Source organism: Salmo trutta, chromosome 10, assembly GCF_901001165.1.
Source record: "Salmo trutta chromosome 10, fSalTru1.1, whole genome shotgun sequence".
In the NCBI taxonomy this organism is placed as follows: Eukaryota; Metazoa; Chordata; class Actinopteri; order Salmoniformes; family Salmonidae; genus Salmo; species Salmo trutta.
The window spans coordinates 23,130,958-23,147,473 of NC_042966.1; the positions used below are offsets into that span (position 1 = coordinate 23,130,958).

The 16,516-nt window shown below is 44.0% G+C and overlaps 1 long non-coding RNA gene across 1 annotated transcript; it reads right to left on the reverse strand.

The window, feature by feature from the left end:
- Positions 1-9,860: 9,860 nt before the first annotated feature.
- LOC115201425 (uncharacterized) lies at positions 9,861-14,536 on the reverse strand. Its single transcript, XR_003879740.1, has 2 exons — positions 13,984-14,536; positions 9,861-10,223 (listed from the first exon to the last, which is right to left on the reverse strand). It is a non-coding gene; the product is annotated as an uncharacterized LOC115201425 (long non-coding RNA).
- Positions 14,537-16,516: the final 1,980 nt, after the last annotated feature.

The window sequence follows — 16,516 nt, forward strand, 5'->3', positions numbered from 1 at the left end:
ACTGTCCCTCTATCCTCCATGCCCTTTATCCTCACTGTCCCTCTATCGTCCATGCCCCTTTATCCTCACTGTCCCTCAATCCTCCATGCCCTTTATCCTCACTGTCCCTCTATCCTTCATGCCCCTTTATCCTCACTGTCCCTCTATCCTCCATGCCCTTTATCCTCACTGTCCCTCTATCCTCCATGCCCCTTTATCCTCACTGTCCCTCTATCCTCCATGCCCTTTATCCTCACTGTCCCTCTATCCTCCATGCCCCTTTATCCTCACTGTCCCTCTATCCTCCATGCCCCTTTATGCTCACTGTCCCTCTATCCTCCATGCCCTTTATCCTCACTGTCCCTCTATCCTCCATGCCCTTTATCCTCACTGTCCCTCTATCCTCCATGCCCCTTTATCCTCACTGTCCCTCTATCCTCAATGCCCTTTATCCTCACTGTCCCTCTATCCTCCATGCCCTTTATCCTCACTGTCCCTCTATCCTCCATGCCCTTATCCCTCACTGTCCCTCTATCCTCCATGCCCTTTATCCTCACTGTCCCTCTATCCTCCATGCCCTTTATCCTCACTGTCCCTCTATCCTCCATGCCCTTTATCCTCACTGTCCCTCTATCCTCCATGCCCTTTATCCTCACTGTCCCTCTATCCTCCATGCCCTTTATCCTCACTGTCCCTCTATCCTCCATGCCCTTTATCCTCACTGTCCCTCTATCCTCCATGCCCCTTTATCCTCACTGTCCCTCTATCTTCCATGCCCTTATCCTCACTGTCCCTCTATCCTCCATGCCCTTTATCCTCACTGTCCCTCTATCCTCCATGCCCCTTTATCCTCACTGTCCCTATTTCCTCCATGCCCTTTATCCTCACTGTCCCTCTATCCTCCATGCCCCTTTATCCTCACTGTCCCTCTATCCTCCATGCCCTTTATCCTCACTGTCCCTCTATCCTCCATGCCCTTTATCCTCACTGTCCCTCTATCCTCCCATGCCCTTTATCCTCACTGTCCCTCTATCCTCCATGCCCTTTATCCTCACTGTCCCTCTATCCTCCCATGGCCCTTTATCCTCACTTGTCCCTCTATCCTCCATGCCCTTTATCCTCACTGTCCCTCTATCCTCCATGCCCTTTATCCTCACTGTCCCCTCTATCCTCCATGCCCTTTATCCTCACTGTCCCTCTATCCTCCATGCCCTTTATCCTCACTGTCCCTCTATCCTCCATGCCCTTTATCCTCACTGTCCCTCTATCCTCCATGCCCCTTTATCCTCACTGTCCCTCTATCCTCCATGCCCCTTTATCTCACTGTCCCTCTATCCTCCATGCCCTTTATCCTCACTGTCCCTCTATCCTCCATGCCCCTTTATCCTCACTGTCCCTCTATCCTCCATGCCCCTTTATCCTCACTGTCCCTCTATCCTCCATGCCCCTTTATCCTCACTGTCCCTCTATCCTCCATGCCCTTTATCCTCACTGTCCCTCTATCCTCCATGCCCCTTTATCCTCACTGTCCCTCCATCCTCCATGCCCCTTTATGCTCACTGTCCCTCTATCCTCCATGCCCTTTATCCTCACTGTCCCTCTATCCTCCATGCCCTTTATCCTCACTGTCCCTCTATCCTCCATGCCCCTTTATCCTCACTGTCCCTCTATCCTCCATGCCCCTTTATCCTCACTGTCCCTCTATCCTCCATGCCCCTTTTATCCTCACTGTCCCTCTACCCTCCATGCCCTTTATCCTCACTGTCCCTCTATCCTCCATGCCCTTTATCCTCACTGTCCCTCTATCCTCCATGCCCTTTATCCTCACTGTCCCTCTATCCTCCATTGCCCTTTATCCTCACTGTCCCTCTATCCTCCATGCCCTTTATCCTCACTGTCCCTCTATCCTCCATGCCCTTTATCCTCACTGTCCCTCTATCCTCCATGCCCTTTATCCTCACTGTCCCTCTATCCTCCCATGCCCTTTATCCTCACTGTCCCTCTATCCTCCATGCCCCTTTATCCTCACTGTCCCTCTATCCTCCATGCCCCTTTATCCTCCACTGTCCCTCATCCTCCATGCCCTTTAATCCTACTGTCCTCTATCATCATGCCTTCCTCACTGTCCTCTATCCTCCATGCCCCTTATCCTCACTGTCCCTCTATCCTCCATGCCCCTTTATCCTCACTGTCCCTCTATCCTCCATGCCCCTTTATCCTCACTGTCCCTCTATCCTCCATGCCCTTTATCCTCACTGTCCCTCTATCCTCCATGCCCTTTATCCTCACTGTCCCTCTATCCTCCATGCCCCTTTATCCTCACTGTCCCTCTATCCTCCATGCCCTTTATCCTCACTGTCCCTCTATCCTCCATGCCCTTTATCCTCACTGTCCCTCTATCCTCCATGCCCTTTATCCTCACTGTCCCTCTATCCTCCATGCCCCTTTATCCTCACTGTCCCTCTATCCTCCATGCCCCTTTATCCTCACTGTCCCTCTATCCCTCCATGCCCTTTATCCTCACTGTCCCTCTATCCTCCATGCCCTTTTATCCTCACTGTCCCTCTATCCTCCATGCCCCTTTATCCTCACTGTCCCTCTATCCTCCATGCCCCTATCCTCACTGTCCCTCTATCCTCCACTGCCCTTTAATCCTCACTGTCCCTCTATCCTCCATGCCCTTTATCCTCACTGTCCCTCTATCCTCCATGCCCTTTTATCCTCACTGTCCCTCTATCCTCCATGCCCTTTATCCTCACTGTCCCTCTATCCTCCATGCCCCTTTATCCTCACTGTCCCTCTATCCTCCATGCCCTTTATCCTCACTGTCCCTCTATCCTCCATGCCCCTTTATCCTCACCTGTCACCTCTATCCTCCATGCCCCTTTATCCTCACTGTCCCTCTATCCTCCATGCACTTTATCCTCACTGTCCCTCTATCCTCCATGACCTTTCCTCACTGTCCCTCTATCCTCCATGCCCTTTATTCCTCACTGTCCCTCTATCCTCCATGCCCTTTATCCTCACTGTCCCTCTATCCTCCATGCCCTTTATCCTCACTGTCCCTCTATCTCATGCCCTTTCTCCTCACTGTCCCTCTATCCTCCCATGCCCTATCCTCACTGTCCCTCTATCCTCCATGCCCTTTATCCCACTGTCCCTCTATCCTCCATGCCCTTTATCCTCACTGTCCCTCTATCCTCCATGCCCTTTATCCTCACTGTCCCTCTATCCTCCATGCCCTTTATCCTCACTGTCCCTCTATCCTCCATGCCCTTTATCCTCACTGTCCCTCTATCCTCCATGCCCCTTTATCCTCCACTGTCCCTCTATCCTCCATGCCCTTTATCCTCACTGTCCCTCTATTCCCTCCATGCCCCCTTTATCCTCACTGTCCCTCTATCCTCCATGCCCCTTTATCCTCACTGTCCCTCTATCCTCCATGCCCCTTTATCCTCACTGTCCCTCTATCCTCCATGCCCTTTATCCTCACTGTCCCTCATCCTCCATGCCCCTTTATCCTCACTGTCCCTCTATCATCCATGCCCTTTATCCTCACTGTCCCTCTATCCTCCATGCCCCTTTATCCTCACTGTCCCTCTATCCTCCATGCCCCTTTATCCTCCACTGTCCCTCTATCCTCCATGCCCCTTTATCCTCACTGTCCCTCTATCCTCCATGCCCTTTATCCTCACTGTCCCTCTATCCTCCATGCCCCTTTTTCCTCACTGTCCCTCTATATTCCCTCACCTCTTTGTGAACCCAGGACCTCTCCATCCATCTAAGACCCTGACATTAACACACAAACACTGCTCAATGGACTACATTACAATATGAATGAGCCAAATGAATCAAATAGAGCTGAGATGCAGTAAACAGAGCTGACATTAACCTAATAAGAAGCACACACATTTCAGCTGTACATTTCAGGGCCATTTCAGGTGGCTATCTCCAGGTATTGATGGTTGCTGTAGTGAGGGTTGCCGTGGCTGCATCTCTGGACACTAGTGTGTTTTTCAGGTGCCAGACCAGCCGCCCAAGGAGGAATCCCGTCGTGGATGACATCATGTCTGTCCCTGTTAAATGATGTCATCGCTCTGGCTCATGTAAACAGTGGCAAGAGGTAGCAATCCACAATAACACCATTAACACCAGGCACTGTCCGCCTGCACACACACACACACACACACACACACACATACCGGTACACACACACCTCCCCTTCATCCTAAAGAACAAGAAGCACTTTTAGCGTTGTGTTTTGCGGGCTGTTTAAAATGCAATTTTTCTCTCATTCTCTGACTTCAAAGGCGCTGCGCTGAGCTCTTACTCCCTCTGCCAAATCCTCCAATCGTTTCTGATTTAGTGAGCTGGCTACGAGCCGAGAGAGACCGGGATGGGCTATTAACAACATCGGGGGGGAGCGATCTAGAAAGAGATTGAGTGAAAGAGAGAAGTACAGACAAGAGAGAGAGGGGATGAGAAGTAGAGGGAATTCCTGCTGGTCTTTTCATTCATATAGATCTTCAGTCATCGTCCATCAGTACACATCCCAGAATTTTACAACCAAAAACTGACTGGTTACATTACGTTAATACGTGCTACAGCAGCACTACTGACAAACACCCTGCAGAACAGATTCAGTGTAGAATTAGTCACCCCATACAACAACATACATATGTGTGTGTGTGTGTGTGTGTGTGTGTGTGTGTGTGTGTGTGTGTGTGTGTGTGTGTGTGTGTGTGTGTGTGTGTGTGTGTGTGTGTGTGTGTGTGTGTGTGTGTGTGTGTAGTAGTAGAAGAGGAGAAGAGCTCTTGTACACCGTCTCCAAGCGTAGGCTAAACCACATGATCCCCACCACCAACCCAACCCAACCACCCGCTAACGCTACCACCACCATCTCCAGCACCGTAGAGGGGGTTGCCTCAGCTGCCATGCCCCATATGAAGTCTTCTTCCCTGGGGAGGACGGTGAAGGGGGTTGGGGTCTGTCTCTGTCTCTGCCAATGGCTGAGCAGATCTGCTGACTCATCACTGACACACACACACACACCACTTATGAGCCAGCGTGTTCCCGCGGAGACGCTCGGATGAGTTTCCGGGGACGACGGTCCGTTCTGTCAGGCGGCGGTAATCTGACTGGATTATCAACCAGGTGGAAACGCTCAGCCACTCTCGCTCTCTCTCTCTTCCCCCTCTCCACTCCTCCTTTCCCTCTCTCCTCCTAGCCTCCCCGCTCTACTCTCTCTCCATCGTCACCCTCCTGCTGTTTTCTACCCTCCTATCCTGCTGTTTTATTCCCCCTCTCCTCTCCTCCTTTCTCTCCCTCCCTCCCTCTCTCTTCTCCCTCCAACTGCTCTCTCTCTCTCTTCGTCCAGTTAACTCCTCTCTTCCTTATTTCCTCCTCCTCTCTTACTCTTCCCTTCTCACTCATCCCTTTATCCTTTCTTCATATGCTCATTCCTCTTATCCTCCTTCCCTCCTCCTCCTTCTCCTCCAAGTATTACAACAATGTGAGCAGAAATCTCCAATAGTGAGACCTGTGGTGGGTGATAAGGGCCGGTGTGTTGGGCTATAGAGACACATTCTCCCTACTCACGTAGAGGCTTTTAAAACTGTTCTAGAAAAGATCCACGGCTATCCTTTTAACTATGATCAGAGGCCCACTCCACTGTTCTCCTCCACTTTCTAAAGACAGACACACAGACAGACACACAGATAGACACACAGACACACAGACAGAAGGCACTAGCTAGTCTGCCATTGGATTTGGGGGGGGGGGGGGTAGAGGGGAGGGAGAGAGAACAGGGTGTCTCGTTTCTGCAACCGTGGCGATCAAAGTCATGGCACCCCAAGGCTAGAGCACCTGAAACACCTTAGCCAATCAGCTTGCTCGCTGGCTCTGAGTCGCAACGAGAGCTGTTACAAGAGCATCAGGATGACTGGACAGGGCTGCGGAGTGTGAGACAGCGTCTGATACACGCACACACACACGCACACACAGTGCACACAAACACACACACACACACAGCGCACACAAACACACGACACACAGCACACACACACGACACACTGCACAAACACACGACACAGTGTAGGAGCCAGCGCTGACATAACTAGACACAGCAGTTGAGGAGAAAGGAAGAGAGACGAGAGGGAGAAAAAAGGGGGAAGAATAGAGCGAGAGGAAAAGAGATAGATTAAAGAAAGAGAGAGCCAACGAGGGTCTGACAGCCAGGTCTGCAGGTCTCTCTGAAACATGATTATTACAGCACTAAGCCTGAGCTGCTGTGTGTGTTTGTGTGTGTGTGTGTGTGTGTGTGTGTGTGTGTGTGTGTGTGTGTGTGTGTGTGTGTGTGTGGTGTGTGTGTGTGTGTGTGTGTGTGTGTGTGTGTGTGTGTGTGTGTGTGTGTGTGTGTGTGCTTGTGTGCATGTAGTGCAGCTTCAAGGGCACAATGACTACATCAGAGTTGGCCTCTTTCCCTCTCAAAAGCGTGCCCCCCCCCCCCCCCCCTCTGACTGAGAAGAGAAGTGACACACCTGTGCATGGACAGGCTCAGCCACACCCATAGCACACCTGTACAACTATACACCTCCAGACTAGACAACTGTGTCTGTCTACACACACACACACATACACACACACACATGCACTGAAACAACTACTGCCTAGAGGCTAACATCACAGAGAGGGGGGAGAGAGGGAGAGAAAGAAAGAAAGAAAGAAAGAAAGAAAGAAAGAAAGAAAGAAAGAAAGAAAGAAAGAAAGAAAAGAGAGAGAGAGAGAGAGAGAGAGAGAGAGAGAAATGCATACGAGAGAAAATGGATATGAGGAGTAGAAAGACAAAGAGTCCTAGTTCAGATATCAAACTCTCACTGCCAGCGCTATATCACTGGTGTTCATCGGAGGGGCTGAGGTTTATAGTTATGCTATATAACAGTTATAACTCAGTCACCTCGTCAACAGACACCATGCTGATCCTTATAAGGACATGGACGTTATAGATGGATCATGTTACAGATTTAGAACAAACAACAATGACAAAAGAAGGAAATTGTCATTTTTCCTCTCCATATCTAAAAATGAGATTCTGGAATTACCCTGCTGCAGAAGCAAAACATTGGTGAATCTCTTTGTGTGTGTGTGTGTGTGTGTGTGTGTGTGTGTGTGTGTGTGTGTGTGTGTGTTTTGGCAAGGGAGTAGTCCCAGGGAGAGGAGATCTAACTAACCCCCAAACCCTGAAACCCTTTCCTCCTCCCCCTGCCTACCCCCCTGCCCTGCCTGCACCTCACATCACATCAACCCCCTGCCCAGAGGCCTAGGCCAGGCAGACAGCTATCTGAATCTCAGGGGGGGGGGGGGGGGGCAACACAAAGTTCCCCCTCCCCAGCCCCATTACACCAGAAGCCCATCCAAAAAACAATCCCCATCAGAATGTCAGTCGGCCATCAGGAATAATGAAGGAATACCGAAGCTCTGGTATTCTAAATATAATAAAATACAATGTCAAGCACTTTGAAAACTATAGAAATGTTAACAGACTATATAAATGCTAAAAGACTATATAATAGCATTTAATATAGTTATTATTATTACAATAATATTCTGTGGTAAGATAATAGCCTCACCACCAAAGTGACTGTACAAGTTAAGAGAGCAGCCAATTCCTAACACTCTCCAAATACACAGCTATATATGCTGTAAGATGATCATAAAGGCAACAGGACAGATGTGCGCATGAGCAGGATATTGTATGTGACCAGTGTCGTCTAGATATGGCCTCAGTAACCTCAAACTTTAGAACTATGGTTAGAACACCAATCACCTTCAAACGTCAGTATTTTAGGGTAAGAAGGGGCCCAAGATAACCCAGGCAGGCATATACACCACTCATTTACTACGATATTAGTATTTTCTCTATTGAGGGATTAAATTATATACAAACAATATAATAAAATGTCCCTTAGACCTCAAAAAAGTCATAATTATAAAATATTCACAAACAAATGATTAAATAACGTTATGGAAATATTCTACATTAAATTCACTTGGCATAACTACTGAATTCTTCTGTGCCAAATAGCAAAGTCCTAAAACTTCTAAAGATTTTTTTTTTTTTAAGCCCCAATTAACCTATTGAATAAGACACCTGCAAATAATTGTAACGCAAGTTGTTCTGATAAACATGAGTGGTGAGAATAAATACAGTCTCTATTTAATTTGTCAATTTAACCATAATTCTCATCTTCTTTTATTTTGTTATTTTAACTTCATTCAATCTTCATTCAAAAGGTATAGTCACTACATTTCTATTTACAAAGACGGCCTGGCATATCTTCTTTGAAAGTGAAGAAAAAAAGAAACGCATATGCCTAAATTACTTCCTTGGATGTTCTTTCTAGTATGCCATTAGTCTCGTAGATTTAAGGCATATATGCTGTGAACCTCGCCTATTACAGGAGAGACAAAACGATTCAAATGCATCATTTAATTGATAGGCGTAATATATTTAGACCAACATCTATGGCTGGAAAAGTCATTTTCAGAAATATTAGGACAACAACACAGGTTCTTAATCTCAACATAATAAGTCATTGATGTGATTTCACTCAAGACACATTTATTTTAGATTTCTACACACATCCGCTCGGTTATATGATTCAATACATGATTAGGTGCAGCAGACACCCCTCCCCCAACCTACACACACAGACACACACCTAACCAGTCCCCTCCCCGCTTCTCCTCCTCCTTCGGGGCAGGATACCAAAGCTACGTTTAAAATCTAATGCATGCACTGTCAAACCATTCTCGCCCCGTCACGTCCGTGCTGAATAACAGAAACTGGATTTTCTGGTATTACGTGCACCTCTATTAGCGCGAGCTCCGCTCCCACCGGACTGATCCCCGGTCCCAGACACAGGACAGTCCCGGGGCCTCACGGACAACCGAATGGAACGCACCAGCTCGCGCTTAACCCCTTCCACCTCCACACGCACCACACTCACCCAAATAGGCCTGCAGTACAGAGCCTGCGCACATACACAAATCATTTTAGCAAATAACAAATGATGGATGGTAAATAAGGCAATATTAAGTTACAAATTGATTAAAACCCAATTATAATAGTATGATTAATCCATTTAATTAAACTGACATTTTTGAGTGAAACTATCAAACCATATAAAATAAGATTCCATGTCACTTGAAAGCAAATCAATTATAATAATAATAATCCCATAGATTTCTGAATAATCACATCATATTTCTGAATTATGCAATACTCTAGGTTATAATAGGCTGTAATCTAAAAATAGGCCTAACGTTGTATATTGTGTTCTTAATAGAAATCGTCTTGTCTAGAATAGGCCTAATCTCACTAAATTTGCAATTCAACAAAATAATCTTATTTTGTGCTTAGTTTGACAAGATGCACGATTCTTTTTCATATTAAAGTACACTCCCACTGGGCACAGACATCAATTCATCGTCTATTCCACGTTGGTTAAAAGTAATTGAATTGAAATTACGTGTAAACAACGTTATTTCAACCAGTGTTTACCCAGTGGATCGGTTCTGACCAGGTAAGTAAGAAACAACACTAAACAGTTCAATAAAACGTCATTTTGACTAAAACTGGAACATTAAATATCTAAAGAGTCCACAGCAAGTGCTAATTTCCTGAATGACCACATCGACTAACTAATTTCCTTTTCCAATAAATTCTCGTTCTTAACTGAAAAACGTCAGAGTTAAGTTTTTAAGGGGGTGGGGTGGGGTGGGGGGGGCGGTAAATAAGACAATATAAACTGTCTGTAGGTTAGCACTTTCCAACAGCCAAAAAACACCTTAGAGGATTTAATACAATTGTATAATTCATCTTATTTTGCATAACAAATTCGTATTCACACCAACCTGAATGTGGGGCCATGGAGATGTGAGAGGGATAGTATTTTCCGGGCTGGAAATGAGCGGGGTGCTGCACGGTGCTGTGGCCGCCAGGAGCTATCCGAGAGGCGGCATGGTGAACCAACGCGCCCCGCTCTGTCAAGAGGTGGTGTGGAGGAGCGAAATCCCGGCTTTCCATTCTGTCGAGAAGAAATAAATCCCCCAATCCAGAGGAAAAGCCAGAAGCATCGAACGCTTCCCAGATGCAATAATCCCTTTTATGAACTTCGGATAGGTCGTCTTGCATTCAGTCGAGTTTCTGCCTTGCCGACCAAAAAGTATGTCCCGGTCATGTTCTACAATGAGAAAAAACAAGACCACGTCAATGCACTGAAAACAATGGGACAAAAACTCTGAAATAATTATTTAGGCATGTAATTCTCACACGCATGCTGTGTAATGTTGCCAACAAAACTATTACCTTGCATAACAAAAGTATACCTTTTAAGTGTTTTTAGAAATCAGTAAAATATCAGACTTGCCTAGTTAAATAAAGGTTAAATAAAACAATAAAAAATAATGATAAAGGTTTGACTAAATTAAACCCCAAAACAAATAGTCTACAGTAAAGTATAGGCTACAAGTCTGGTCGTTTGCCGAGTCCCAAACCGCCTACTTTGGTCTCCATTGCAGACAAGAGACGGGTAGGCTACAAACTGAACAACAAAAGAAGTGGTCATCCTAAACTACGGGTTGTTTTATTGTTGGGGACCATAAAGCTATACTGCATCAGTGTATTCTGAAACCTAGATGTGAGTCAGTCTGTGTGTGTGTGTGTGTGTGTGGGGGGGGGGGGGGGGGGGGGGCGCTATATCTCACCCTCTCTGATAGAAGGAACCAGATAAAGCCTGAAACAAATGTTTGATCTTTCAGTCAGCCCATTAAAGACCAAATGTTCCCCTTCTCAAACTTCAAGCATCAAAATAGTTTCCTCGACCATAGCCTACTGCGAATCATTAAAATGAGCATACATTATACATATGTCGAGGTAAACAAAATACTATGAAGATTTAAATGTCGACATAGATATATGAAATGGATCAGCTACGGTATTTTGTTAGACTTGGGACAATCCTGACATGTCAGTGATGTTTGACGAGCTCATAAATTGACTGTCTGTACATTTGTTTTTCTTTACTGACATGCCAGTGAATGTGCTTGAGAAGAAGCATTGAAATCGCTTGTTTAAAGCAAATGTAACTGAATAGCTAAGTCAGCATTGCATCTCACCCTTTTACAATGGCATCACTTATTATGCATGTAGGCATGGGTGGGTGCAACCAAGAATAATTAGACAACTAACTAAATGACGTTACCGCCAGGGAGAGACGTAAGAATAAATATAGGAATAATAAGACAACTAACTAAATAACGTTACCGCCAGGGAGAGACGTAAGAATAAATATAGGAATAATAAGACAACTAACTAAATGACGTTACCGCCAGGGAGAGACACGTAATAATACATATAGGAATGGGAATCAACATGCCCATGTGTGCCTTATAGCCCTAGTCATTCAGTTCAATGGAATACCCCATGGCGCTCAAATATGGATAGGTGGGCCTATGTTCACAAAACACACCTCATTGGGCAATGTATTAGGCCCCTTCCATAGCACGTCCATTCAGGGCACATAGAGGCTGATACGGTGATTGGTGAACATCAATGATATCAATAAAATCTAAGATAAGAGAACAAAGAAAATATCAAATGGCGAGCTAAACCAACTGGTCCCCTTGCTGTTTCAAGGAGAAAAGTATACAGCGAACATTCTACTAGAACAGTATGTCTTCTAGTCAAACTTTCAGGAATTCTATCCTGAGCAAAACAAGGCTCTCAAAACGACAGAACATAGGCCTATAAGTTCACGCAGCATAGGCTACTGACGTGTGTGTGTGTGCGTGTGTGCGTGTGTACCAGTGGCGGTTCTAGACCATTTCAACTGGGGGGGCCAAGCTGGGGCCAGTTGTACTGTTAGAGGGGCCAGTTACATTAGACGTTATTGTTGTCATATCGTTTTCTTCACTGCATTGCAGTCATTAGCAGGCAAAAGACCATGTTCATAATCATCATCGTTGCCACTGTCTAATAACGGATGTAAAAAAAGAGCTATAGCAAAAATGTATTATGTAAAAATTATTTCATACTGCACATTTAGGGGGGCCACAAGGGGGTCCAAAATTGTTGTCACAGGGGCACTGCCCCCCACCCCCGAGAAACGCTAGTGGTGTGTACACGGTGCTCAGTGAGAGATTTGCACGTATCCAAATCCTTGAACATGACAATGTGTATGGTAGAGAGAGTATTTGCATTCAAAATGTTGACAATCGTTTCAAAATGGTCTTGGTTAGGAAGGGCCTACACGCCGCACACTGTGATCTAAAATGTTATGTTTCATTCAATTACATAAAACTATAATTACTAAATGCAATTAAAAAAATGCCATTTCAATTCAAATAGTCACATAAAAAATTGATAAACATTCCTGGTGACGCGGTTAACGTTATTTATTTTCGTTATAAATAAGTAGGCTAATGGGACTATATGGAAAACAATTATGTTATTTCATGTTGAAACAATCAAAGATACATGGCTTCCTCTCATTTGACACTGATACATTTTACATTATTCGTCGTCAACAAACGTCTAAAATGTTCACATTCTACGTTAACACGAAGCCACTCAAACTATGCAATTCGACCCAAACAACATTTACATTCAATGTAGGAGCCAAGGCCTACCGTCCTTCAAGAGCGTCACAGAGCTGACGAGAGCCCATCACATTAAAAATCACTTATTAAAATCTGATTAAAAAACAAGGTAGCCTGGGCCTATTTAAATCTGGGATCAACGTGGGAGTAGGCTACTCTGGGTTAGGAGACGCTGAGACTTCCTTTCCTTCCACTCCTCTGTGACAGACACTCTCTCTCTTTCACCCCCTCAATCGCTGCCCCAAAGGGTCAAACTATCAGGAGACAAAAAAAATCCCCCTTCGAAAACGACCAGTCGAATGGCAATAGGCTACATGAAAAGCCTGCATAAGCACCGAGGTGGAACAAGCACTGATTTCTCCTCTTTTCCCAGTCCCCCGCATGAGATTGGAATACAAGTACGGCATTTTGGGCATAGAAAGCCCAAACATCTTCTGAAAAAGAATAGACTCTCGTAAGGACATAACTGCTATCATTGTCATGTGTTCTCTACACGGCTTTCCGTTGGGCCCAAGAGCGTACTCAGCGCAATTCACTACTTTGCAGTAAAGCAAAGTCACAAGCCATAACTGGCATACTAAATCAAGATATTCAAATGCCAGTTAAGCGAGAGAGACACTCCAAGCACAGCGAAAACGGCCGGGTGGGACTCGTCAAGATCTCTCTACTGGCAAAGCCCCCTCGATAACAACTGTGAAAAACTGTAGTAGGCCAAGCCTATGTAATCAACTACTGATATTAAAACAACAAAACTACAATAGAATTAATCCATTATTTAGCACCAAATGGTGGTATCTGAACCGCGAAAAAGAATAGAACGGATACAAGCAAATAACTGTAAACTATATTAAAATACAATACATTTCAAACGTGGCATCTCATCTCATCATGAGAGAGTAATTGGAGATGATTGTTTAACTGTACAATAATAATTGTCTATACAACAACCAACGTTTAGGTTGTCAACAGCATGAGCAACTTGGCTCAAGTACAATTATTAAAATCGCTACATTGTCATGAATTGTTGTAGTATAATATAACACCATGCTCACTATTGTATTTGTCATTATACTATTTATAATTATAATTATTTTGTTAGCAATATTATTACTGTTATTACTTTCATTATTATTACTATAGGCTTACTGGACTACTACAAAACAATAAAATGTATATGCAGTGTGAATTAAATTCATGCATATTCTTTAAGTATAATTGCTCCAGACCCTCTCAGTCTAAAATAACACAAATTTCTACTACAAAGACTCTTAAAAGCAGCACTTGAAAGTATAAATGTTTATTCTCACACACATTCAAAATGGATACAATAAAGACATTACTTACTGGTAAGTTATTCCTTGCATAACAATTAATGATTTAAAAAATAGTACGAAAACATACAAATGAAAAAAAGCGGCGTACAACAAAGAAAAACGTGGAAATAGTTACATCCTAGTCTGCAGATTGTATTGTGCAGTTGAGGTATAGAGATGCATCGTAGAAGTACAGGCTTCTAGTGAATCGAAGATCGCACATCCACACAGAAACTCTCCCACTGTATCCGCTAGTGCCACAACTACGCGCGAAGGAGGGACAGTAGGGGAACGCGCTCGCCCATTGGTTTGGTAAACACAATGAGAAGCGTGCCCGTGAGACGCGCCCCGTGATAAACAGAGTCTCCGATTGGATGATGCCGTAAACCAATGGCGAAGTTGCTAGATTCGCAAAACAAAACGGCGGGCGTTTGATTCAAGCCCTTTCCAGAGAACAGCATGCCCTGCACGCAAATGCAAGGAGACAGGCAGCACAGCACTGAGAGTGAAAAGCAGAAAATATACACTTTTTGATCACTAGAGAGTCAACTGAATATTTTTGTGATCACATTAACTAGGCCTACACGTCAATCACCAAAATAGGTTAAAACAATAAAACATGTTTGGCATTTTTTAGTTTTTATTGTTTTACAATAACATTTTTTTATAGCTTCACACTTAGGCCTTACTTGTGTCACCAGAAATAGACAAAAGGTTTTGATGATCAGTTTAATTTATTTATAACTTGCTTGATAACACATGTATTAAAATGTCTTAAACCTGACTATCATATTTATAAAATATGCCTACAAATATATGTTTGTAACATTTGGTAAATATAATAGAAAACAAGTAGATTAAAAGGTCATTAAAGAACAACAGAAATGCAGGAGCAATTCAAATTTGATTCTAATAGACTAAATAACTCGGGATGTGAAAACTTTGGGGTCTGTTTATGTTTACTGTCATGACACACACACACATGCACGCACGCACACACACACATACACTCACACACACACACACACACACACACACACACACACACACACACACACACACACACACACACACACACACACACACACACACACACACAGGTTTAGGGAAATCGAATCACAATGTAATTTGATAGCATTACTGTCCTCGGGGTTAGTTTTGCTCACGGTTCCCTAATTTAGTCAATTAAAAAAGGAAGGATATGGCCTTTTGTGTTTCCATGTTAAAAATCTATGAACTATAGGCTAATATTCCCAGTCCATTCCCAGTTTGTTTTTAATGGAAGTAAAGGGTTAAAACTCGAGCGTTCGGTCTGTGTAAAGTGTCTGATTGGTTGGCATGTTGCCAGAGTGCTGTCAATCACAGAGTGTAAACAAGGTTCTGATTGGCTGCTGGCCAGTCCGCACTGGGCTGCCTGAAAAAAGCAATTACTGGCCCTGCGGTTTCAAGGCGGCCCCGGGTTGAACGATGAAAGGAGATAAGGAGAGGCTGTTTCAAGGCGCCCCCACGGCGAACCCCGTTGGCCCCAGCGCAAAAGGAGAGTCAAGAGTGACTAAATCAAAGGGAATACGTTAAAAAGGGGGAAATTACATGTTGTATTAAACGTAGAGGCTAGATTTGCGGATTAATGCGATGGAATAACAACGTTGCATAAAGAAAATGGAAGGTAAAACGGCTACAATGACAGGAAACAACTATTTAGCTCTTATTTGAAATGGGAATGCTGTTTTTCCAAGATACGAACCACAAAAACGATTAGTTTGCAAAAGAGATAAAGAGCGAGAGCGAGGTCGATTCGGATTCGGTGGTAGAAAACCTTGGACTCATGTCATTTCATCCGTGTTTCTAAAACGTTAGCGTACGTTTTTATTGCCAGCTATTCAATAACCATGCTTAAGTAAGTGGATATTTCCGACTTTACGCAGTAAGTAGGATACGTTACAATCGCAAATTGGAGTATTACCATAACTGTTCAAGGATACCTCACATGGGTGTGGGTTTACTTGTTACCATGAATTGGGATTAGCTACATACATTGCTTGCTACAAGAAAACAACAATATCTCAAGAAGGGCTGAAAATATGGAGAGAATAAATTGTTTTAAATGTTCTCTCTCTAAAGAATAGGCTAAATCCAATCTCGCATGATTCAGAATGAACCAGCATGGTCCCATTGCTTTAATGGTGGAGGATTTCATAATTAATTCACTAACCGAAGAGAGCTAATAATAATAGCCTAATGATAATAATAATGACAATGAATATAACGTATTAGTTTATTACGCAATGCTACAACAATGCTGACATACAGTGCCTTCAGAAAGTATTCACATCCCTTGACTTTTTCCAAATGATGTTGTGTTACAGCTTGAATTTCAAATGGATTACATTGAGATTTGGTTGTCACTAGCCTACACACAAACACACAATACCACATCATGTCAAAGTGGAGTTATGTTTTTCGAAATTTGCACAAATTTGCACAAATTAATAATAAATGAAAAAATAAAATGTTTAACATGATTTTTCAATAACTACCAAATCTCTGTAGCCCACTAAGGTCCC